This window comes from Gorilla gorilla, chromosome Y (genome assembly GCF_029281585.2).
Source record: "Gorilla gorilla gorilla isolate KB3781 chromosome Y, NHGRI_mGorGor1-v2.1_pri, whole genome shotgun sequence".
Lineage (NCBI taxonomy): Eukaryota > Metazoa > Chordata > Mammalia > Primates > Hominidae > Gorilla > Gorilla gorilla.
Window position 1 is genome coordinate 33,731,650 of NC_073248.2, and position 23,840 is coordinate 33,755,489.

The 23,840-nt window shown below is 38.8% G+C and overlaps 1 long non-coding RNA gene across 1 annotated transcript in view; it reads left to right on the forward strand.

Moving 5' to 3' along the window:
• Positions 1–23,840, forward strand: part of LOC129530313 (uncharacterized) — a 47,661-nt gene continuing 23,821 nt past the window's right edge. The window contains exon 1 of the long non-coding RNA XR_008675789.2: positions 1–777. This is a non-coding gene — a long non-coding RNA (uncharacterized lncRNA). The remainder of the gene's footprint in view (positions 778–23,840) is intronic.

Below are 23,840 nucleotides of genomic sequence, written 5' to 3' on the forward strand. Positions count from 1 at the left end.
AGCTTCGTCTGGGAGGACTAGGGAAACCTGACTTCCTCAGACTGCTTCCTTCTTATAAACTCTTGGTTCCTTATTTATCGTTTTCTCATGTTGTTTTTTTTTTTTTTAAGTTGTTTGACCTGATTTTATCATAGTAGTTCCAAATGCCTTACAGCCCAGTGGAGTCAAGCTAAGGAAGGACAGCATGATTTCCACAGGATTTGTATTTCTTCCCTCTGGATAAAGTGATAGTAGTTCCCAGACTCACTGCCGGCAGGATCCAAGGTGGTCTTTCCTCCGGGATTTAATCTGGTGTCATCAGGAACCTACACTCAGGTTTTATTGGAGAGCAAGCCTCAATAAGAAGTGTGCTTTGAGGAGAATCAAGGACTCAATTTAGGCATAAAAGGTGTTGCTCAGCACAATACCCTCTACGGTAAGCTACCAGTCCTGAGAACCTGTGGTCAAAACTGAATTGAAAATATTGATGGAACTCAGACTCTGTGTAACTGGGGACTGGTTCAGAGCTCAAGACTATAATTTACAGGGCAGCTTTTATCCTTTATTTAGTTCTATCCAAAGTCATCTTGCGTCAAGTCAAAAGGAGAGATTCTGTGAGGGTAACCTACAGGGGAAATTTCCCAGCTTTGTGTGAAGAATCCAGTGGTTGTGTGTCTATCTGCATCCTGAGGAACCATGTCCTCTTTATATACCCGAAGTAAAGAATTCACTCGGAATAGGAAATCTCAGTCTGATTCTCCCCCAGCATCTCCCTCCCTGACTGCCAAGATGCTCTGAGTAAGCAGCATTTTTTATTTACATATGTTCATAGCTGTGTCAAAGGTAGAGAATGTGTGTATATATAACTTGGGGCATTAGGTTTAGGGCAAAGGGACTTCAGAGCATATGGGAATCAGTTCAGGAAAAAAAATTGCAAGTAAAGACCCTGTAAGTTTCTCTGCAAGAGGTTATGGTTCATAATACTTAATGTAGTCTTAAGTAAAAGCAGACTTAAATATGTTGGGCTACAGTTTCTGCCTTTTTGCTTTTAACTATCAGTTGTAAACTGCTTAACAGTAAGATTTTACAGTCCTTATCACTTTATCTTACAAGGCTTTTCTTAATTTCTACAGCTATTTTAGTCACTGCCTTTCTGGTGTTTTATGGGTCAATACTGTGTTTCAAGAGAAAAACCTCTGAAATGGCCACACAACTGTATACATTAAACTTCAGTTTTGCAAGTTCTGTGTGTGTATTTGTGTATGTATGTATGTGAGGTAGAGTATGCTTTTACCTATTTTGTATGTCTGTCTGCGAGAAAGACCAAAATGAGCAAGGAGCAAGGAGTTATGGCCACATGGAATCTTACTCCTTAATCACCAAGTACCTTCAGGAAATTTCTTGCTTAAAAGCCAAAGAACTAACTCTTGGCCATTGACAACCAGCTGTATGGAGGTGTTTGCGATGTCCTAGGTAGAGCCATTTGAGACTTTTCTCCATTTTCTCTAATGAATGTCTCAGCAAAGAGATTTACATATAGGCATTTGCATCTGATTTAGTGTCTTCTTCTGTGGGAAGCTGACAAAAGCAACCACTGCTACCAATAGCAAGGAATGAGAAGCTCTGATGGGCATATTAGGTAACAGGCAATATAGCAGTTACTTTTACAGGAACTAGATGTGCTTTGCTGTATATACAGAGTAAGAAGAAGGACGGCCATAGCTTCCTTATTTAGGGAGCTATGGGGAGAAAATTTGCAAGAAGCCTGGATAGACTAGTGTGGGTTTTTTTCCCCAATTATTTTGTATGCATTTTCAATGTCTTTCTTACCAGTATAAATTACCATGTAGTGGAATTTGGTATATGGCATGTTGGTCTAAGACCTCAGCTAAGGATGAGAATACCAAAAGAATATTGTTACGAAGTTATTTTATTCACAAGTTTTTGTGAGAGCACCAAGAGGGGCTCCAATATGTATGTTACTGTCATCGAGTTCCAGGAGTGTCTCTTCAACACATAGACTGGTACCTTTTTTTCCCAAGGAGCCACAGAATGCTTTCACCCCACTAGCTGTTGGGTATTTTTTGGTGGCTACCAATTGAGGTCCACAAAACTGAACACCTTACTTCAGTTAGTGTTTAACTTTGCTCCCTTCCCTCTTATACTATGTAGTACCTTTAGTTGTAAAGAGCCCCTTATTAATGTCTCTTCACCACTTCACGGCTATAACCATAGTTCCAGAGCAATGTGGTGAGCAGTCAACAATAACCTGTTAGGTGACCTTCCCCCATTTTCCCTTTCTGTTTCTCCTTTGCTTTCTTAGAGTTAGGTACTGCTTTCGTCTTGTCTCACTTCTAACAGCTGCCATCCAACCTCCCTACCCTCGTTTCACCACCCCTCATCCCTGCCTTTTAGACAGAGGTCACAGTGGGAGAAAATCTGAATTACAGGAAACTAAAACATAGACGGCTTAATAAGAGACTGCTTCCCAATTTTAGTGGTCACTGGCTGTGGATTCCTACAATACCATCAACTTACTCTAACCAACTTCCAGTGTCCAAATGACTTGAGACTATAATAAAGAGAATGTTGATTTTCATATACCACTCATGTTCCATTATGTTGCTTATGTCTTTAATGTCAGAGAAAGATACGCAAGACTCATTTGATGGCTGCTGACACTAAGGACTGGGTATAAAATGAAGATTTCATCTTGCAAGATCTCCCTTAGCCTAGTTCATTTTCTCTTGTGTCCAACTAATTACGGTAGTCTTTAAAAACTGGTTTCGAGTGTATTTTAACAACTGGTTTTGTGATGGTGGTGTTGTGCTCATATGCCTTTTGATGCCTGGTTGCAACTGGCTGATCCTCAGCCACCCTGAAAGGTGGGTATTGCTATCCATATTTTACATATGAGGAAACTGAGATACGTAGAAGAGAAATGGCTTGCCCAGCATTGCTCAACTAGTAAGCAGCAGAGCCTTGATTAGAGCACCAAGCTCTCTGACTCTAAAACCCCATATTCCCGGCAACATTGGAGCACATCTCAAATATATTTGAAGGTCAAGTTTAAGAACATGCTAAAGAGCAAAGATGACAGTTAAAAGCTTAAGTAGCTGTGGGAGTCCAAAATGTATCCTTGATGGAGACACAGGAAACTGAAATTGCAGGAAGGAGGAAAGCTGTATTTATAGGCCAAGGGAGGGAATTGGCAGGCCATAACTGAATCTCCTATGCCTGGTTCTCAAATCCCAGTCATACTCTCTGGGACCATGGAGCCCACAGAACCTGAGACCTTGTGGGCTTCAGGGTCTTTGTATTTCTCTAGAAAAGTGGAAATGCTTGAGGCTTTACAGTAAAGATACTGGGAAGTTTCTGTGTGCATTTCAGAGTTAAAGTCAGGACAGCTCTCTTACTGTCCTCTTCCAAACTTCTTTGACTTGTTTGTATACATACATACAGTTTCTTCTAGAGATGGCACAGAGGTACAGAGGGGCAGCACCTGATCCAACATTCTTCAAAACGGAGGATTGAAATTTCAGCCAGCAGTTAAAAGTTTGATTGTTTTTTGAGTGTTGTTAACAGGGCTAAAGAGTAAATGCCCCCATATAAGGAAAATATCCTCAGAGAGAATTTTAAAATAATAGCTATTCACATGGAGAGAATATTTTGGACACTGTACCCTTTGTCAAATGTTCAAGCAGTAGTAAAGGCAAACTATAAACTGTAATCAAACAAGTTATTATTTTTAACTTGAGAAAACAAAAGGCAGGATGATTTTTCCGTGACTAGAAACCAAACTTGTGTTATATATGTTTACTTTTAAGCTCGTAATAGCAGCTGATATACTCCCTAATGAAAAATCACTCATGTAGAAGATAGTGCATGTCCTCACCAGCCAAGAAGATTTTTGTTTACCTTCTCTACTTTGTATTTTGAAAATAATAAATATTTTTAATTCTCTGAACACAAAATTATGCTATTAAACATGGTTTTTAAAAATATACACCCCAGCTGGGTGCAGTGGCTCACACCTGTAGTCCCAGCACTTTGGAAGGCTGAAGCCTCGTGGACCACAAGGTCAGGAGTTCGAGACCAGCATGGCCAACATAACGAAACCCCATCTCTACTAAAATTACAAAAACTTAGCTCGGCATGGTGGTGGGCACCTGTTGTCCCAGCTTCTCGTTAGGCTGAAGCAGGAGAATCGCTTGAACCCGGAAGGCGGGGATTGCAGTGAGCCAAGATTGCACCATTGCACTCCAGCCTGGACAACAAGAGCGAAACTCCGTCTATAAGCACACAAACAAACAAACACATCTCTCTTCCTCACTAGAGAAAATTTCATCCATCCTTTTGGCGTGCCCTCACTCGCTCCTACTGACACTAAGAATGACTGGTATAAGTGATATGCTCCTAATATTGCTGTTTTGGTCTCTGTTGATCCTAAATAATGAAATAATTTTTTTTACTGCTACTTTTGGCTTTCATATGAAGTTTCCATTAGTTCAGTATCTTCTTTGTGTCTAAAAGTTGAGAAGTTCCCTTAGTAACAGCTCTGATCATCTCTGATTTGTTACTCAGGAAAAGTGGAAAAACTTTCAGATTCACTTGCATTTCTTTTTTTTTTTAATTTAATTTTATTTTATTTTATTATACTTTAAGTTTTAGGGTACATGTGCACATTGTGCAGGTTAGTTACATATGTATACATGTGCCATGCTGGTGCGCTGCACCCACTAACTCGTCATCTAGCATTAGGTATATATCCCAATGCTATCCCTCCCCCCTCCCCCCACCCCACAACAGTCCCCAGAGTGTGATATTCCCCTTCCTGTGTCCGTGTGATCTCATTGTTCAATTCCCACCTATGAGTGAGAATATGCGGTGTTTGGTTTTTTGTTCTTGCGATAGTTTACTGAGAATGATGGTTTCCAATTTCTAATGGGAACCACACCAGGTAGATATTAATGAGAATTTGAAAGTTCAGTCTCTTTTCTCATACCACAAAACAACCCCAATATAAGATGCTGGGTTCATACAATTAGTAGTAAAACTTTCTTTTGACAGTAATTTTCCAACATAAAAAAAATTATTTTTCTTCCGAGTCTTCGTAGTTAAAGAAAAAATTCTGAACTGCAAATACATTAGACACTTCTAGCTCTTGATTTTTAATTACTATGTATATTATTGGGTCTAATGTTTATAAATTCTATAATTTAGGAACTACTCAATTTAGATGGTTTGGCATTTTTAAATTATCCTAAAAGTAAGAGCCAGGTAATCTTTGGTCAGTATTCTCGAATTTTTCTTATTTGCTAATTTAAAGTTTTTTCAATGCAGGGTATATTTAAAGGAAACAAATGCTAGAGGATGTCCAAATTGTAGTGCTTATCCGATATTTATTATATTGAATAAATCTTGAAGTAAGTGGGTCATCAGCTGAACCCTGGGAATCTTTTAATTAGGCACATTTTCATTGAACTGGTATTTGTTATAATAGGATTTGACCTGCATTTATAAAGCAAGATCAGTAGCATTTTCCCATTTAGTCTGGATTGCTATTCCTTCAGTTCTAACATCTCAATTTTAAAAAATGACAAAAAAAAATTACAGAGATTTTACATAATATTTTTCAGTCAGCCATTAATGTGCATAAAGGGAACATTTAATCAATTAGCTTTGTTTTATAACCAGTCCTACAAACTAATTAGGGTACATTTGATAAATAATTGGATGATAAAGGATTATTGCCTTCATGAGAGCTTGTCTACATAGCAACTTTGGTTAGCAGGCCAGAGGCATTCTGCCTCTTTGCCTTCCAGACTGTCAATGTTGATAATTACTTTTTGCATGTGCTTTGTGCCTTCCTCTGACAAGTACCAAACAGTTCTTTAGCATATTATCATATCCTCTATACATCCAACATCACATCTGATGCACTACCCATCTGGAATCCATTTTTACTCCACTTTATAATCCGTTGTCATGGAATGAGAAACACTTGGATGAACAATGCTAATTAAGAGTGCAATCTGTTAACCATTTTTTTCTGCCTAATTAAAACCAGGAGTGTATTCGTTTTGGGGTTTTTTTATTTCACTCAAGGAAAATCAATAGCAGTAATTGTTAAGCCCAAAGAATCTTCCTAGAATAGTAAAACCTGTGGGAATAAAAGTAGCTTTCCCATTAGGACCCATTACATGAATTCTTTTTTCTTTAATTATACTTTAAGTTTTAGGGTACATGTGCACATTGTGCAGGTTAGTTACATATGTATACATGTGCCATGCTGGTGTGCTGCACCCACTAACTCGTCATCTAGCATTAGGTATATCTCCCAATGCTATCCCTCCCCCCTCCCCCCACCCCACCACAGTCCCCAGAGTGTGATGTTCCCGTTCCTGTGTCCATGTGATCTCATTGTTCAATTCCCACCTATGAGTGAGAATATGTGGTGTCTGGTTTTTTGTTCTTGTGATAGTTTACTGAGAATGATGATTTCCAATTTCATCCATGTCCCTACAAAGGACATGAACTCATCATTTTTTATGGCTGCATAGTATTCCATGGTGTATATGTGCCATATTTTCTTAATCCAGTCTATCATTGTTGGACATTTGGGTTGGTTCCAAGTCTTTGCTATTGTGAATAATGCCGCAATAAACATACGTGTGCATGTGTATTTATAGCAGCATGATTTATAGTCCTTTGGGTATATACCCAGTAATGGGATGGCTGGGTCAAATGGTATTTCTAGTTCTAGATCCCTGAGGAATCGCCACACCGACTTCCACAATGGTTGAACTAGTTTACAGTCCCACCAACAGTGTAAAAGTGTTCCTATTTCTCCACATCCTCTCCAGCACCTGTTGTTTCCTGACTTTTTAATGATTGCCATTCTAACTGGTGTGAGATGATATCTCATTGTGGTTTTGATTTGCATTTCCCTGATGGCCAGTGATGATGAGCATTTTTTCATGTGTTTTTTGGATGCATAAATGTCTTCTTTTGAGAAGTGTCTGTTGATGTCCTTCGCCCACTTTTTGATGGGGTTATTTGTTTTTTTCTTGTAAATTTGTTTGAGTTCATTGTAGATTCTGGATATTAGCCCTTTGTCAGATGAGTAGGTTGCGAAAAATTTTTCCCATTTTGTAGGTTGCTTGTTCACTCTGATGGTAGTTTCTCTGGCTGTGCAGAAGCTCTTTAGTTTAATCAGATCCCATTTGTCAATTTTGTCTTTTGTTGCCATTGCTTTTGGTGTTTTAGATATGAAGTCCTTGCCCATGCCTATGTCCTGAATGGTAATGCCTAGGTTTTCTTCTAGGGTTTTTATGGTTTTAGGTCTAACATTTAAGTCTTTAATCCATCTTGAATTGATTTTTGTATAAGGTGTAAGGCAGAGATCCAGTTTCAGCTTTCTACATATGGCTAGCCAGTTTTCCCAGTACCATTTATTAAATAGGGAATCCTTTCCCCATTGCTTGTTTTTCTCAGGTTTGTCAAAGATCAGATAGTTGTAGATATGCGGCGTTATTTCGGAGGGCTCTGTTCTGTTCCATTGATCTATATCTCTGTTTTGGTACCAGTACCATGCTGTTTTGGTTACTGTAGCCTTGTAGTATAGTTTGAATTCAAGTGGTGTGATGCCTCCAGCTTTGTTCTTTTGGCTTAGGATTGACTTGGCATGCGGGCTCTTTTTTGGTTCCATATGAACTTTAAAGTAGTTTTTTCCAATTCTGTGAAGAAAGTCATTGGTAGCTTGATGGGGATGGCATTGAATCTGTAAATGACCTTGGGCAGTATGGCCATTTTCACGATATTGATTCTTCCTACCCATGAGCATGGAATGTTCTTCCATTTGTTTGTATCCTCTTTTATTTCCTTGAGCAGTGGTTTGTAGTTCTCCTTGAAGAGGTCCTTCACATCCCTTGTAAGTTGGATTCCTAGGTATTTTATTCTCTTTGAAGCAATTGTGAATGGGAGTTCACTCATGATTTGGCTCTCTGTTTGTCTGTTGTTGGTGTATAAGAATGCTTGTGATTTTTGTACATTGATTTTGTATCCTGAGATTTTGCTGAAGTTGCTTATCAGCTTAAGGAGATTTTGGGCTGAGACAGTGGGGTTTTCTAGATATACAATCATGTCGTCTGCAAACAGGGACAATTTGACTTCCTCTTTTCTTAACTGAATGCCGTTTATCTCCTTCTCCTGCCTAATTGCCCTGGCCAGAACTTCCAACACTATGTTGAATAGGAGTGGTGAGAGAGGGCATCCCTGTCTTGTGCCAGTTTTCAAAGGGAATGCTTCCAGTTTTTGCCCATTTAGTACGATATTGGCTGTGGGTTTGTCATAGATAGTTCTTATTATTTTGAAATACGTCCCATCAATACCTAATTTATTGAGAGTTTTTAGCACCATTACATGAATTCTTAGTAGAGACTGGCCTAGTTAACTCATGTCCTACATAGAGCTGGGGGAGATGGCATCTGAAGTCTTGGTTTGTTGATCAGAGAGACTGGGAGCTTCGAAGACATCAGCTCCCTTTCCTGCAAGCGGTGTCCTGCCCTTCTACTCTAATTTTTAGTTCCATGATAAATGTGTATCAAAGCCACCTGCCCTATTGTGAATCCTCCCACAACATTTTATGAGCATCTGCTTTGTAGTAGGCTTTATATTATACACCAGAATTCATAAATGAAAGATACAGTTCCTGCCCTCAAAGAATTGGCAGTCTAATTGGGGAGATAAAGAAAATCAAGAATTAGAATACCAGGGAGGTGAATTTTCTAATAAAGACATTGGTTCAGGGTGTTTTAGATCAGCCATGTGGTTAATACATTAGCCTGAAGTTTGGAGAACAATAGAAGCTAGATGGACAAAGAAGAAAACAGTACATTACAAAGGTAGAAAAAGAATATGAGAACATAATGGCGTTATTCTGAGAGCTGCATGTCGGTGTGGCTAGAACAAAAGATATATTTAGAAATGTAATAAGAAATGAGGCAGGAGGCTTAGCGAACCCAGGTCATGTGAGGCTTCATATATAATTTTGAGGATTTGAGGAGTTATCCTGTGGATAAAGAATAAAGGAATGAAGATTTGAAGTAAAGTTGCTGTGCTCAGAATTGCATATTAGAGAAATAACTTTGGCAGCTGTGGAAGCTGGACTGGGAGGAGGGTCAGGACATGATCAGGTCACTGGCCTTTGATTGCAGTATTCCTGGTAAGAAATGTTAAGGGCCTAGGCAGAGATATTTTTTCTGGGAAGTATAGAGAAGCATTCAGTTGTTTAGAAGGTTGAATTGATAAGATATGGATTGATAGAATGGGGATAAGGATGAGCCTGAGAGAGGGCAGAGTCAGGAGTGACTACCAGGTCTCTGGTTTAGGTGACTGGATAGAAAATGGTATGATAAGTATCAGGTGCAGGGCTCACACCTGTAATTCCAGCATTTTGGGAGGCAGAGATGGGAGGATTGCTTGAGTCCAGGAGTTTGAGACCAGTCTGGACAATGCAGTAAGAACTGTTTCTTCAAAAAATTGTTAAACTAGCCAGGTATTGTGGCACATGCCTATACTCTTAGCTATTTGGGAGGCTGAAGTGGGAGAATAGCTTGAGCTCAGGAGGTCGAGATTTCAGTGAGCCATGATTGTACCACTGCACTCCAGCCTGGGCAACAGAATGAGACCCTGTCTCAAAAAGAAAAAAAAAAATAGTGTGACAAAATTGAGTTGGCGAGCACAGGAGGCTAAATGCTGTCAAGTGGGGAAATGGTTTCACTTTTGGATATGTCGAATTAGAGGTACTTTGGGACATTCAGATAGTGATTTCCAGAAAGTAGTTGGTCTGACACTTGGGAGAAAATTATGGGCTAAAAATACTGATATTTATTATTGAAGCCATAAGAGTGGTGAGCTTGTCTAAGGAGTAGATGTAACATAAGGAGGGGCTGAGAGTAAACCTCAAGAGGAGTAACCACAAGCAGATAAGAGATATGTTTCTTTTTCTAATGGTGCTTTCCTATTCCATCACCACTGGAATCACATGCAGGAAGACAGCAGGTCTTGTATCTGGTTTCTTTGTTCAGAGGTATTGTGGTCAAACTTATGTTACGGTGATGAGTTTCAGTTCTCAAAGGATTCAGAAATTTAGTTAAGGGTCAATTGGTTATGAGTTTTGTGTTGCGTTCTAGTTTTGTCTTCAGTACCTAACCAGTTGTGTGACAAGGGATTATTTTTTAAAGTTTGGAAAAGTTCCCAGACTATTCAGCATTGGTTTTTAATTTCTTTTCTTAATCTGATAATATTTGGGTGAGCTGGCAATTTATTACTATAAGAAGACCAAAGGGAAACAATCAGAGTTGGCTTTCATCAGCTTTTTATTTCTTTTAAGCCTCTTTTTTATTCTATTCTTGACCTGGTTATCATGCAGTGAGTGACGGTTATCCGCAACTGGGATGTTAGTTCTCATAACAGTTCCAAAATCCAACAGCCTTCTTTGGTTACACAGCATGGAAAGAGTTTTACCAGTGACATGATTAGATAAAGACACTGACAGTGTGTCTGGACTTTAACCTCTTCATAGTTCATTATGAAAGCAACATTTTCATATAGGAGTTGTACATAAAATTGCAAGTGGCTATTTTAAAAGTTGTATGAAAAGTTAAATATTCTAGATTTAAATAAAGTTGTAAAATAGATGAGAGTATATTATAGCATTTTAAAAAATGTTTTGCATTGATTTCCAAAATCAACTTTACATAGTTGGTTGTCTGGAAGTACATATATCCATCCAGACAGTAAAATAATGACCTTAAATGTGTGTAGATTAGAAAGGGAAGTAGGAATTAGCCTGGATAATCAAAATCTATAAATAATCAAAACCCTTTACTTGAGTGCTGAGGAATTTATTTGAGCTTATTCCTCTTGCAGCCAACAAACATTGGGAGAACCAAAAGACCAAAGAGGGACAAGAGAGGGAATTAAAAAAAAGTACAGAGGACTGTAGTAATATCAATAGCTAAAATTTATTGAACATTTACTCTTTGTCAGTGCTGTACCAAGCACTTACATTTATTGTCTCATTTAATACGTTTGATAACCATAAACACCAAGTTAACTATCTCATTTTAATGACAAGGACACTGAACAGAGAAGTTAAGTAATCATGTAAGATCACATAACTTAGTAAATGCTGGAGCCAGCAATCTGGATCAAGAGCCTCAGCCTTAACCAGTAAGGCATGTAACTGTTCTAGTGAAACTACTGTCTCTTCTTTAAATAGCTCCTAGATTATTACCAGTATCCCTTACTACTGAATCTGACTTGGAAAGAGAGATGACGACAACAAAACTATCTTAAGGAAAAATGTAACAGAATAACAGGAACAAACAAACCTAGATTAGTAAAAAGTCAGAATTTTTTTTTTTTTTTTTTTTGAGACAGGATCTCGCTCTGTCACCCAGGCTGGAGTGCAGTAGCACCATCATGGCTCACTGCAGTCTCAAACTCCTGGCCTCAAGCAATTCTCTTGCCTCAGCCTCCCTAATAGCTGGGACTATAGGTGTGCTGGGGCCTCACTAACTTGTTGACCAAGCTAGTCTCAAACTCCCAACCTCAAGTGATCCTCCTGCCTCAGTGTCCCAAGGTGCTGCGCTTACAGGTGTGAGCCACTGTGCCCAGCCAAAGTCAGAATTTTACATCATTTTAAAATAGGTGTGGTGGTGCATGCATGTAGTCTCAGATACTCAGAAGGCTGAGGCAGAAGGATCACTTTGAGCCCAGGAAGTAGAGGTAGCAGTGAGCCATGATCATGCCAGTACACTCTGACAACGCAAGACTCTCTCTCTCTCTCTATATATATATATATGTATAAAATTTTAGTATTTATAAGTATCTGTGATAAAACTCAGGACCTGTTAAATTGTAACAAGTTCTGAATTAGTAGGGCCTGAATTACTGAGGTTTTTCTCATCTGAGGAGACCCTTTCCTGCCAAAACCAAGAAAATAAACTACAAAAGCATCCCCTGTCCCAAAAGTCTACATTTTAAAATACCTGTTCTGCTCTGGGAGGTGGTTTAGCCCCCTAAATAAGAACCTTGTGCATTTGAAGACTCAAGTTCTGTACTAGGGGTATGAAAGTGGAAGAATCAAAGAAAACTTCAGTTCTTTATCCTTCTAAATTTCATCTTTCAAGGCAGAGTAGCACTTTGGGATGACTGTGGCCCTTGCAAGGCCCCAACTTATGTAAGATCACTTACAAGTCACACATAATAGTGTCATTTTTCATGACCACCCAGTTTCAGACCTCAAGCTGATGTATCCACTAAGCTTGTTCCTTCCATTATCGCCTTGCTAAGAATATCTAGTCAGTATTGGTCTCTCCCTTTCCTAACTACCCCTTTTTATTTACTGTATGTACTAGATGGGCTAACATTTGATTGTATTTAATCAATTGCTTTTTTTTTTTTTTTGAGACGGAGTCTTGCTCTGTTGCCCAGGCTGGAGTGCAGTGGCATGATCTCTGCTCACTGCAAGCTCTGCCTTCCAGATTCATGCCATTCTCCTACCTCAGCCTCCTGAGTAGCTGGGACTACAGGTGCCCACCACCACACCCGGCTAATTTTTGTATTTTTAGTAGAGACAGGGTCTCACTGTGTTAGCCAGGGTGGTCTCGATCTCCTGACCTCATGACCCACCCGCCTCAGCCTCCCAGTGCTGGGATTACAGGCATGAGCCACCACGCCCGGCCAACTTTCTTGAATTACACTCTGTTTTATGAGTGCGCATATTTTACCTCCTCAAAGAAGAGCTCTTTGAGATCAGAGAGCCATGTCTTAGATTCTATAATTGTCGATTTTATTCCTGTAAGTATTACTCACAAGGCTGGGCACATACAGGTGCTTAATGTAAATGCAGGGAATGAATGCTGCTGCTTGAGATTTGATCTCTCTGCTCCTATCCCATTTAGCCATCTGGAAAGGAGTCAGAGGCCACACACACTTGAGAATCTTATTTCTAACATGAAGGCTAACCATAGGTCTTCCCAAGTCAATTCAGATTCCTGTTTATTGCAATTTGCTAGTATATCGGTCACTCCAAAATATATGAGTTAATATTTTGGTTTTTGTGGGAATCAAAAGAGAAAAAGCCTGTGGAATCTACTCAGAAATAAAAAGTTCTACCCTATGTAACTTAGGTCCCAAGTATTAATATTTATCTCCTCATGAAATGTGAGGTCTGGAGAGCCTCACTAATTCCTTTGTAAAAGTTTTGATTCACAGCCTAGTCCAGATAAAATTAAAGTTACTGCTACCCAAACAGGCTGCTGGACTGTGACATTTACCATATGAAAATACCCATCTCTTCCCAGGCTTCATGGAAAGCTTACTTCCTAAAGAGGTATAATGGTGGTCAGTAACATCATGACAGGCTAGTGGGGAGAGACCTGGAATCTCAATTAGAGAAATGGAGTGAAACTCAAACAGTGGGATTTAAGGCCTAAATAAGGACTTTTAAAATTTACGATATACTCTATGCTGTATTCTAACAATATTTTGGAGGGACTGATCAGGCTTCTTTTCTCAGGTGTTCACTGAGGCTGTGTTTTTTTTAAATCATCTGAATGTATTTCATAGTTTCAGATGCCCATACACATCTGTGTGTACCTAAAACTCCAAGCTATGGGGAAAGTAAACATAGATATTAAATGTGAGAAATGTGACCCATGTGCTAGAGCCACACAAGTTTTAGAGCTCCTCATTCCCCTGTTGGTCATTTTCATCCTATATAGTACACAGCATGTGAAAGGCTAGATGGAAAATATGCCGGAGGCTGCAAATGCATTTATGAATGACAAGAGTTTTGAATTATACATATAAAATGGCTTGCCTTAGGTATCTTATGGAGGCCTTAATATATCCATATATTTCCTTCTACAGTGAGTGCATTTTGTGAGTTTCCAAAAGATCCAGAAATTCTTCAGAAGCTGGGAATATTCACAAAAGGGAGGTGCAGGTCTGCATAGATGCTAAGAGCTTTAAAATTCTAATAATATTAGGTAGCACAATAGAGACAACAAAAGATGAGTCTATTTCTATCATTTAATGAACTTAATGGTTTTTCTTTTAAAATATAGTGACATATGCTGCAATATATGAGATGATGTTACATGATATCATTTTTACATGCCTTAAATTGATAGGGTAGTCACAATCTGGCATATGAGATTTTTCAGAAATATTTATAATATGAACTGAATGTAAATACTGTATTTGACTATATTTAACTTTTTGTTCTATATGTATTAAGTAGTCAGTAAAGACAAATCAAGATATATAATATGATGAAGACATATGTGATTTAATACTTGCTTTTAAAAGTTAATTTTTCCTTGGAAGTATACTCTCTTACACATATGTATACCAGGTCACATGGACGCCTGTTTTTTTCCCTGCATAAGACAGCACTTTTGGTATTGCCCTGATTCTGAATGTATGTAATCATCTAGTGCAGCTGAGAGGCCATGTGCTATGGATGTTTCTTTTAGGATGTTACAGATAAATTAGACCTTTTTTTTAAGGGAGATCCTTGTGATAGTTGGAATTTCTAAAATGCCTCCCCAAAAGGTCCTCGCCTAATCTCTAGAACCCATGTATATGACAAGATAGCTCTCGCATGATTGTTCTGTTACATAGCACAGTTGACCTAAGTTAGGGAGGTTTTCCTGGGTGGGCCTGAGCTAATCACATAAGCCTGTGAAGGCAGAGAGCCTTCTCAGCAGATGATGGAACGGGAAGCCAGCGAAATGTGAAGTGCGAAAAGAACTCAATGCTTCATTGCTGGTTTGAAAATCAGAAGGGCCATGTGAAAAGGAATGTAGGAGCTTCTGCAAGCAGTAAGCAACCACTACCCTGCAAGGCTGTGGGTACCTGAAACCTCACAGGGCTGGATTCCTGCCAACAACCTGGATGAGCTTGAAGCAGATTCTTCCCCAGATGCTCCTGATAAAAGCCAGCAGCAGACTCCTTGATTTCAGACCATTGAGAACTTGAGGAGGGAACCCAGCAGAACCGTGCAGACTTCTGACCTACAAAACTGTGAGATAATAAATGGGTTTTTAAGCCACTAAATTTTGTTTTGGCAGCAATAGAAAACTAATGAAATTGAAAATTTGATGATATTAATTTTTTTGATATAAAAAACAGCATAGGCCTCATTATCATTGCCCTCTACTGTCACATCTTTGCATAAATCTTGGAAGGTCTTGTTCCACCCTCACATTTATTTCTAGATTATGCAGGATCCCCAGATAAATTACTAGAACAATGCAGGCTTCACTTCAAAGATAGAGACTGGTAGATTCTCCTTATTTCAAGTTTCCTAAGAATCTTGTCTGTTTGAATTATGAAGAAATCTTTTTCCTTAAGATAGAAGGATGGAAAACTTTTGTCTCTCTTGGACTTACATATGAAACCAGAATGATTCTTAAACTCAAAAGTTACAAAATTATACTATTTTGCAATTAACTCAGACCATGATTAGGTTTGCAGTACCTCTGAAAATTTGAAGGGTCCTTGCTGCAGCCACACTCACATCATTGGCTTGTTCATCATCAGTCAATATTCTGAGAACACTGAAGGGAAAGAAGATGGTTCTCTGTAGACCATCCCAGAATAGCTCAAATTTTTTCCTCTGGCTCAGCTAGTACACAAGAACTAATATAAAATGTTCCTTCTGCTTAGTCCCTCTTCGGGAGAAAATGTAAATAGAAGTTTTTTTCCATCACTGTGGGGTCAAGCCATGACTCCAAAAGGAACATGAGTTAAACCAGTTTCAGCCTTGGCAGCAGACATGTGACTTGGTCTCATTCCTTTCCCTTGGGCCCAGCTTTCCTGAGCCACAGTTTTATTTTAAACTTGGTAGAAGGAGTTTGCTTTTAATTATGTGCCTTCCTGAACTCCTGATAACTTTCAAGTTAAAAGCTTTTGTGGGGATTTTTCTAAGCAGTCTCTCGTGTTTTGAGGGCCCTACACATTTCACAAATCAAAACCAGTCTGATTTCTGTCCCTTTCTAGGATTGCCATCTGAATTAATGGTGATCTTCATTCTGTTCTTTTATTAGAAACAGGCCCAAGCAATGAGATTATTATGGGAGAATTTCAAGAGGTATGAAAGAAAGAAGTCTGCTTCTTAGTTTTGGGATATTTTTAAAACTATGGTCTATCCAGCTAATCATTCTTTTTACCTCTACTCTCTGTATTCATATTGGTTTCTGAGCAGCTTTTAGTCTCTTCTTCTCTAGAGTCTCATTCACATTATCTGTTGTCCCCAGTTGGGCCATAAAAGCTGTGAAAGTAATTCCTTCTTTGAACAGTTTCTATCTAGTTCAGACACACTAGAGAGTCTCATTTTAGTGGCCATCATTTGTCTTCAATAGAAGGTAAAGCAAAACAGTCTTTGACAAAAACACTTAGAGAAGTTCTAAGACTTCCAGATTAGAGTATACAGCATAATAAATTTGTGAATTAACCTACCAATTGGAGAAAAGATTCATGCCTTTTCTAAAATATATGATATCATCATGTGCAGATAAGCTATTCAGACTCCACTTACAGAGTAGACTAACTTCTGTTTTTGAGAAGAGAGAGGGAGTATACAGAGGAGGAGGATGGAAGGATGGGACCATTGCCAGAGCATAGATAAGATGAGTCCACATTCCTAGCCTCTAAAGGATCATCGATTTGGCTGGCATCCCTAAGCCTTGTGTTCTAGGACTTCGCCTTATTTCCTGCCCACTCAGCTGACCTCTTAGAATCCTCTTCTCTGGGAGAAGCTTCAGTGTTCATTTCCCTACCCTGTGTTCTGCTTGCCTCTTCTGATGTCACTTCCTGGCTTACTGTTCCCCTGAGATTACTTAGGCAAACTCCCACTCTGTCTTATCTCCTCTAGATTTACTTAGTAGTCTCCCTGCAGGGTTGGCAGTCAGCTTTCTTGAATGAAGTCGTGTTAGTCTAACAGTTGATTTGATCTGTAATTAGTTTGAATGACAGGAGGATGAAGAGGAAAAATTAAAGTTAGGTCTTCTGAGTCAATCCAGCCACTCTGCTTCTTTACCCAAGAAACCCCATCTTCTCTCTCCCTAAATCCAACTAGTGTTTTTTCATCAAACCCCGGATTATCTAGGGTATCAAAAAGCCAAGCAAAACAATAGTTTCTAGAGGTATTCCACCAATGAAAATTAGTTAGGAAGTGTGATCTAAAAACTTAAGCCATTTTATCAGAATTAGGGGAATTAAACATTAAACCCTATATACTTTTAAGCTATCTTGCCTTACTCTTTTTAGGCTAAAAACCTGAAAGGAAACCATTTATATTACAGTGAGAATAATTCACCCTTAGAAGTCCAGTTTTCTTCCTTTTTGAAATAATATTGTTTGTATTAAGGTAACTGTGTTACCCCTACTGCATCCAAAGCTCACTAATCTCTGAGGTTTTAGGAGATTTATCTACTCTCCTCTAATTGGTAGGGTTGACTTTCCCAGGACATTGCTAAGGCTAGCCCCTGACGGCAATAATATTTTAAAAAAATAAAAAATAAAGGATTTCACATAGCTCCAAAAGTCAGGTAAAAGCTGGAGGGAATTAGAGATAGCAAGGAAAGATCAAGGATTAACTTGCAAGCTCTGTTTTCTCTAATATCTGCATCTAGGTAAATTGTCTACCACCTTGTCTGCTGGATCACTTATCACCTACACATTTTATAAAAGGTTACCCAAAAAGAAATTGTTAACAAGGAATGTTAACAAGCCTTTAAAAGCTAATAAACAACAGACTGTGGTGTTTGCTTTCAGTTACTCCTGGCAAGCAGAAGTAAGAGTGTAGGTCATCAACTTCCTAGGTGGCTATAGGGAACACCTCCTACAGTAAGCCTATAGGGACAAAAACTGGTATGGGAATCACAAGTGTGAGCACCATTATCATTACCTTCCTCCACGTGCTCTCATTTGTGGAAAAATTAATCTAGGCCTCTTGAAAACCCTGTGGAATCTGCCTTTTCATATCCAGGAACCCTGTGGGCTTTTTCTGATTGCTGCTTGATAGTGCTAACCTATTTTTTGTGTGTTTCAATTTTTAAGTGTTTGTATTTTATGTCAACCTCCTCAGTGAAGGTCATACAGTTCACACAGCCATACTATACAGCCATATATCTGAAAACTTTCTTGGCTTAATTGTGCTTCCAGAACATTCTAAATGAAAAGGGTTAATGTCATTTAAAAAGTAAAGCAATGGAAATTATTAGCATGCTTTGATTTATAAATAATGGCTAAGATTGATGACTGGTAAAATCCTAATCTCCCTGTTTTAATGAAAAAAAAAAAAAAAAAAAAAGCTTGTTTCGTCACCATAGAGGCAGCTGCCAGAGTCTACACAGCAGAATTTAAAACTAAAGATGTAGTAAAATCTTACCCAACAAATAGGATATTTAAAAGAAGAAACTTAAAAGAAAAAAAAAAATCAAGTGAGGTTTCACATTTCAAGAAAAAGTCAGCAAAAAAGCGTGATTTAATTGTCAGAAAGTTAGGCCTCAGTCTGCACACCATGGAGAAATGAGCTCCTAGTTCAACAGGAGGAAGAAAAGGCCCAAGGGACCAGTTTGATTGTAAACAGGTCAGTTTTCCATACCTAAGACGATGTGGAAAGTACATCTTTGGAAAGAATGTCAAGAATGCTACCCCCATATGAAGGTTATAGTTTGAAGGCTGTTCTAGTCAGAAGCACTGAAAGAAAATAAATGGTCTTCTAAATTATTGTTTCATTTGGTTGCATGTGAACTCAATTCCCTGAACCAAAGGTACGAAGTTTTAACTTGGTACTCTAACCAGCATCAATAGCCAATATAATATTCTTTTTTTTTATTTTTTGACAGCGTCTCACTCTGTCTCCCAGGCTGCAGTGCAGTGATGCTATCTCAGCTCACTGCAACCTCTACCTCCTGGGCTTAAGCAATTCTCCTGCCTAAGCTTCCCAAGTAGCTGGGACTACAAGCTTGTGCCACCACACCCAGCTAATTTTTGTATTTTTAGTGGAGATGGGGTTTTGCCATGTTGGCCAGGCTGGTCTTGAACTCCTGACCTCAAGTGATCCACCTGCCTCAGCTTCCCAAACTGCTGGTATTACAGGTGTGAACCACTGCACCTGGCCTAATAAAATATTCTTACAATTTAAAAAATGAAAGCGGAGGAATGGTGGCGGGGAAGCTGACATTTTAAGAGTTCACTTCCTTGTAGTTATCACAGTTAATTCTTACTGTTAGAATAAGTGGTAACTTGCCAAGGTCACATTGCTAGATGTCAGAGCAGAAATTAGAAATCAGGTCTAGCCAAGGCCATCATGCTTCTCAGAGCATTAACAATTCAGTTCAGTTAGTGTTTATTGAACACCTATTGTGTTCTGGCCCTGTAGGTACTAAAAATATAATTACGAATAACATGGAATTTTAGGGAAACGTTCCCTCCATAACAATATGTTTTTTAAAAAAATGTATGTATCTCTTCTGGATCTTCGTTATCAGGAAAAAAAATATGTGTTTGTGTCTGTTTCTCTAATATGATCTTCCCAAAACTCCTATCTTTTAGGAGGTTTTCTTAGTTGGAGCCAATGGGTTACCACTGTTATGTCCATAGCACATATTCTCATGTTTTCCCTACATTGCTTCAGGCGAACTTGTTAATTATGTTCACAGTGCTCTCCTGGTTCTGTCGTGCAACTTATTCTGCTTCTTCCTCAGTGCCTCCTCTACAGGGCTCTGCACACAGTGGGCTCTTAAATACAATAGATGTTTTGCATTTCCTGGTATGGAGTTCAGGCTCAATTATTCACAAGTATTTGACATGTCACAATAAATAGTTTTCCTGGACCGTGAATTTTAATTCACCCAGATGCTACGTCTTCTCACAAAGCTAATGAGTGACATAGCCCATAGCCCAGGATCTCAGCTTCACTTGCATACTTTTTTTTGTTTGTTTTGTTTTGAGACACGGCATCACTCTGTCACCCAGGCTCAAGTGCAGTGGCACGAACACAGCTCACTGCAGCCTCGACCTCTCGTGTTCAAGTGATCCTCCTGCCTCGGCTTTCCATGTAGCATGGATCACAGGTGCACACCACTATGCCCAGCTAACTTCTTAAAAATTATTTTGTAGAGATGAGGTCCCGCCATGTTGCCCAGACTGGTCTTGAACTCCTGGGCTCAAGTGATCCTCCTGCCTCCAGAGTGCTGGTATTACAGGTGTGAGCCACTGCGCCCAGCCCTGTATATGTGTTAGTTCTTGAGAGGTGATTAAGATTTAGTTTCTTTTTTGAAAAAAGATATCAAGAAAAAAAAACTTCAGGTAAAGTTGAGAAAGTAGGCAATGAAAGTGTGGGGTATACATGTAAGTGCCACTAGAGATTAGATATATAAATGTGGGACAGGAAAAATGCCTGGAATTGTCCTGAATTTTAGATTTCCAACTTTCAGCATTCTCAACTCAATGTATGAGAATATACCATATACTTTTCTTAATGAGTCCTAATGATTCCCCCACCTCAGATGGGGGCAGGTCTCCATGTTCAAAAAACCTTCATTTAGTCCAGCAGTATTTAACCAGGGCTGTACAGCAGAATCACCTGGGTTACTTTTTAAAAATACGTATAGGAAGGCTGCATTCTAGACCTACTGAAACAGAATCTCCAGTACTGAGGTTAGGACATGTACATTTTGCAGAAGTGTGCAGGATTATTCTGATGAGTATAACCCTTGATTTAAAGAGAGATTCCATGAGGAAATGTCATCGTTTATCAAGGTGACTCTTTTCTGTCCTCTTTAGTCATATGTGCTGTCACTGTATACCTCTCCTGGACAACTGTAGGGTGTGGTGTGTTGGGTTGTCGTGCTATGTTGTTTGACAAACCAGTGGCTTCCAGGGACTGTTTAGTGCAAAGCAGTGTCATTGAGTGACTTCTCAGACGTTCAAGGATTCATTATCCATTTTGTAGATTATTGGACCTTTGATTCTCTTCCTCCTCTTGTCTGTCTTGAAGATTTTGTTGTTCTTTAACCCTTCAGAAAGGGAAATAATTAAGTGCATTTAAATCGATTGAATTTTTATTTGCCAGAGTTCTTAAAAAAAAAAAAAAAAGAAGGGATAGGAGGGTAAAGGTCATCTACAGTAAAAAGTAAATGTCAAACACAGACGTAAGCACTTTTTGTTGTTTGATTTGTTTACAATGACCAAGCTTACTGGTTGTATCTATAAAACTCCTTTTGAGACCTCAGAGTACCTACTTTTTTTTTTTTTTAACCAGCATCCTAGGGACTAGGATGGGACTTTCTCCCATCTCCCTTACTCTTCTACTTTCACTAGCAGCCTGGGAGAAACTGAGGAAGTCTCCTGAGTTTTAATATTTGTAGTTGCAGTATTCACTCAGGGCAAGGTTGGGAGTTTGTGAACGAAGGAAATTTATAGAATGAATGTTGAGATCCAGAGAGGCCAAATGTCACATAGAAAGTCAGTGATAGTCACTCCTAGAACACAAGCTTGTCTAGTTAGTTGGGCGGGGAGTTGGGGGCAGTTTTTGATCATTTTACATTTTGCTAACTTCTAGTTTAAAAAGATGCTATCCCTAATGCCTCAAATCTAGTGAGTCATGGCATACAAAGAAGTGTGAACTAGGGCTAAGTCACCTTTGTGTAGTCAATTTGATTGCTTTTCTTAAATGGCACCCCCACCTCCAGCTGTGAAGTTCAGCCATCTGATTTGAAAAGTGCATTTATAGATGGAAATAATACAAATCAGTCTCTTCCTAATGCTGTTTTCTTTTCTTTTTTCTTTTTTTGTTTTTGTTTTTGTCTCCTTTCTCTAGCATGAAAGACTTTCTAGGTAAGAACTCTCCCTGTTATATATGCATGCTTAATACTTGTGAGTGAATGCATGTCTAATTAAACTTAGATTTATATAATAATTCAGTAATGTTTCTCACATCCTTTCCATCATTTTCATTTCCACTGCCACCACAATAATTCAGACTTTTATTACCTCCTGCCCAAAGCAGTGGAACAAGCTTTTCAATTTACCTTCCTGCTTCCAGATTCTCCTCTTTCCAGTTCACCTTGTAGACTTCCACTAGATTAATTTTTTTAAAGCACCAGTGTACCAGGCACCATGCTCAGTATTAGGGAAATGACATGAATAAGACGGTATCCTTACCTTCAATTAGCTAACAAGCCACTAGAGAGACAGATCATTTCAGCAGAACATAATAAGTGCCCATCAGAAGTACAGACAGGTATTCTGAGCACAGAGAAGAGCAATTAATCTAATCTGATGGTTCAGATTGAGGTTAGATACTGTTATTTAATAGTGGATCCAACAAAATACCTTATACCTAGATGATGCTCATTAGTAGTTTGTTGAATGAACAAACTAAAGACCTGTTTTGCAATTGCTGAAAAATTAAAGAAGGACATCAAAATTGGGGGAATGACCCTCTGCAGTTTTTCACCTAGTATCTAAGGGTACAAAACTGATCTTCTGAAAGAAGAAACTAAATAAAAAATAATAGACTATAGAGCCAAAAGTTGGAATCTTTCTTTTTCTACTGTTACTCTGATGAAATTAAGAGATTTTCTACTGTTACTCTGATGAAATTAAGAAATTAAGAGATTGGGAGAAGACATAGTTATGGGACTATAGGCCAAATGAGTTTCCTTATAATTTGTTTAGTATTGAGCTGGTTCTGCCTTATTAATATATTCTAAATTTTTCATATGTTCTTCCTCTGCTTGCCCTCTCACCAGGCAGCAGCTGAGGACAAATCATTTACTTCTAACCTAGCAGAAAATTACTTAGTTTTGCAAAATTGTTGGAGAGTGGTATTTTGCCGTAATCTTTTGCGAACTCTCTTGTATTATAATAGCCATTTGTGAAAGGAAACTTTTTCCCACAGACTTCAAAATATGCTGTGAAACTGTACCAATTAAAAGAGTGAAGCACTAGCTCAAGAATAAACAAAGAGGCCTATGGAACACAATCCATAGCCCCACCCCCACCCCCCCAAAAATCACATGTATAAGGTGACTTCATTTCAGTGAGGAAATAGTTATTCAATAAGTGATCATTAGGACAGTTGATTATCTGTTTGAGCAATTATATCCTTCCCTTCAGCCATACCAAAAACAAATGGATTTCAGTTGGATTACAATTTGTAAGAGAAAAGTGTTTTACCATAAAAGTTAGCAGAAGAGAATATTTTGTAATCTTTATATGGGAAAAGCCTTTCCAAGTGTGATACCGTTACTAGAAAGTGGTCCTGATTCAGACCGCAAGAGAGGGTTCTTGGATCTCATGCAATAAAGAGTTCAGGGTGAGTCCATAAAGTGAAAGCAAGTTTATTAAGAAAGTAAAGGAATAAAAGAATAGCTACTCTATAGACAGAGAAGCTAGTTGCCCATTTTTATGGTTATTTCTTGTTTATATGCTAAACAAGGGGTGGATTATTCATGCCTGCCCTTTTTAGACCATATGTTGTAACTTCCTGACTTTGCCATGGCGTTTGTAAACTGTTATGGTGTTAGTGGGAGTGTAGCAGTGAGGATGAGCAGAGGACACTCTCACAGCCATCTTGGTTTTGTGGGTTTTAGCCAGCTTCTTCACGGCAACCTGCTTTATCAGCAAGGTCTTTATGACCTGTATCTTGTGCCAACCTCCTGTCTCATTCAGTGACTTAAAATGCCTTAATCATCTGGGAATGCAGCCCAGTAGGTCTCAGCCTCATTTTACCCAGCCCCTATTCAAGATGGAGTTGCTCTGGTTCA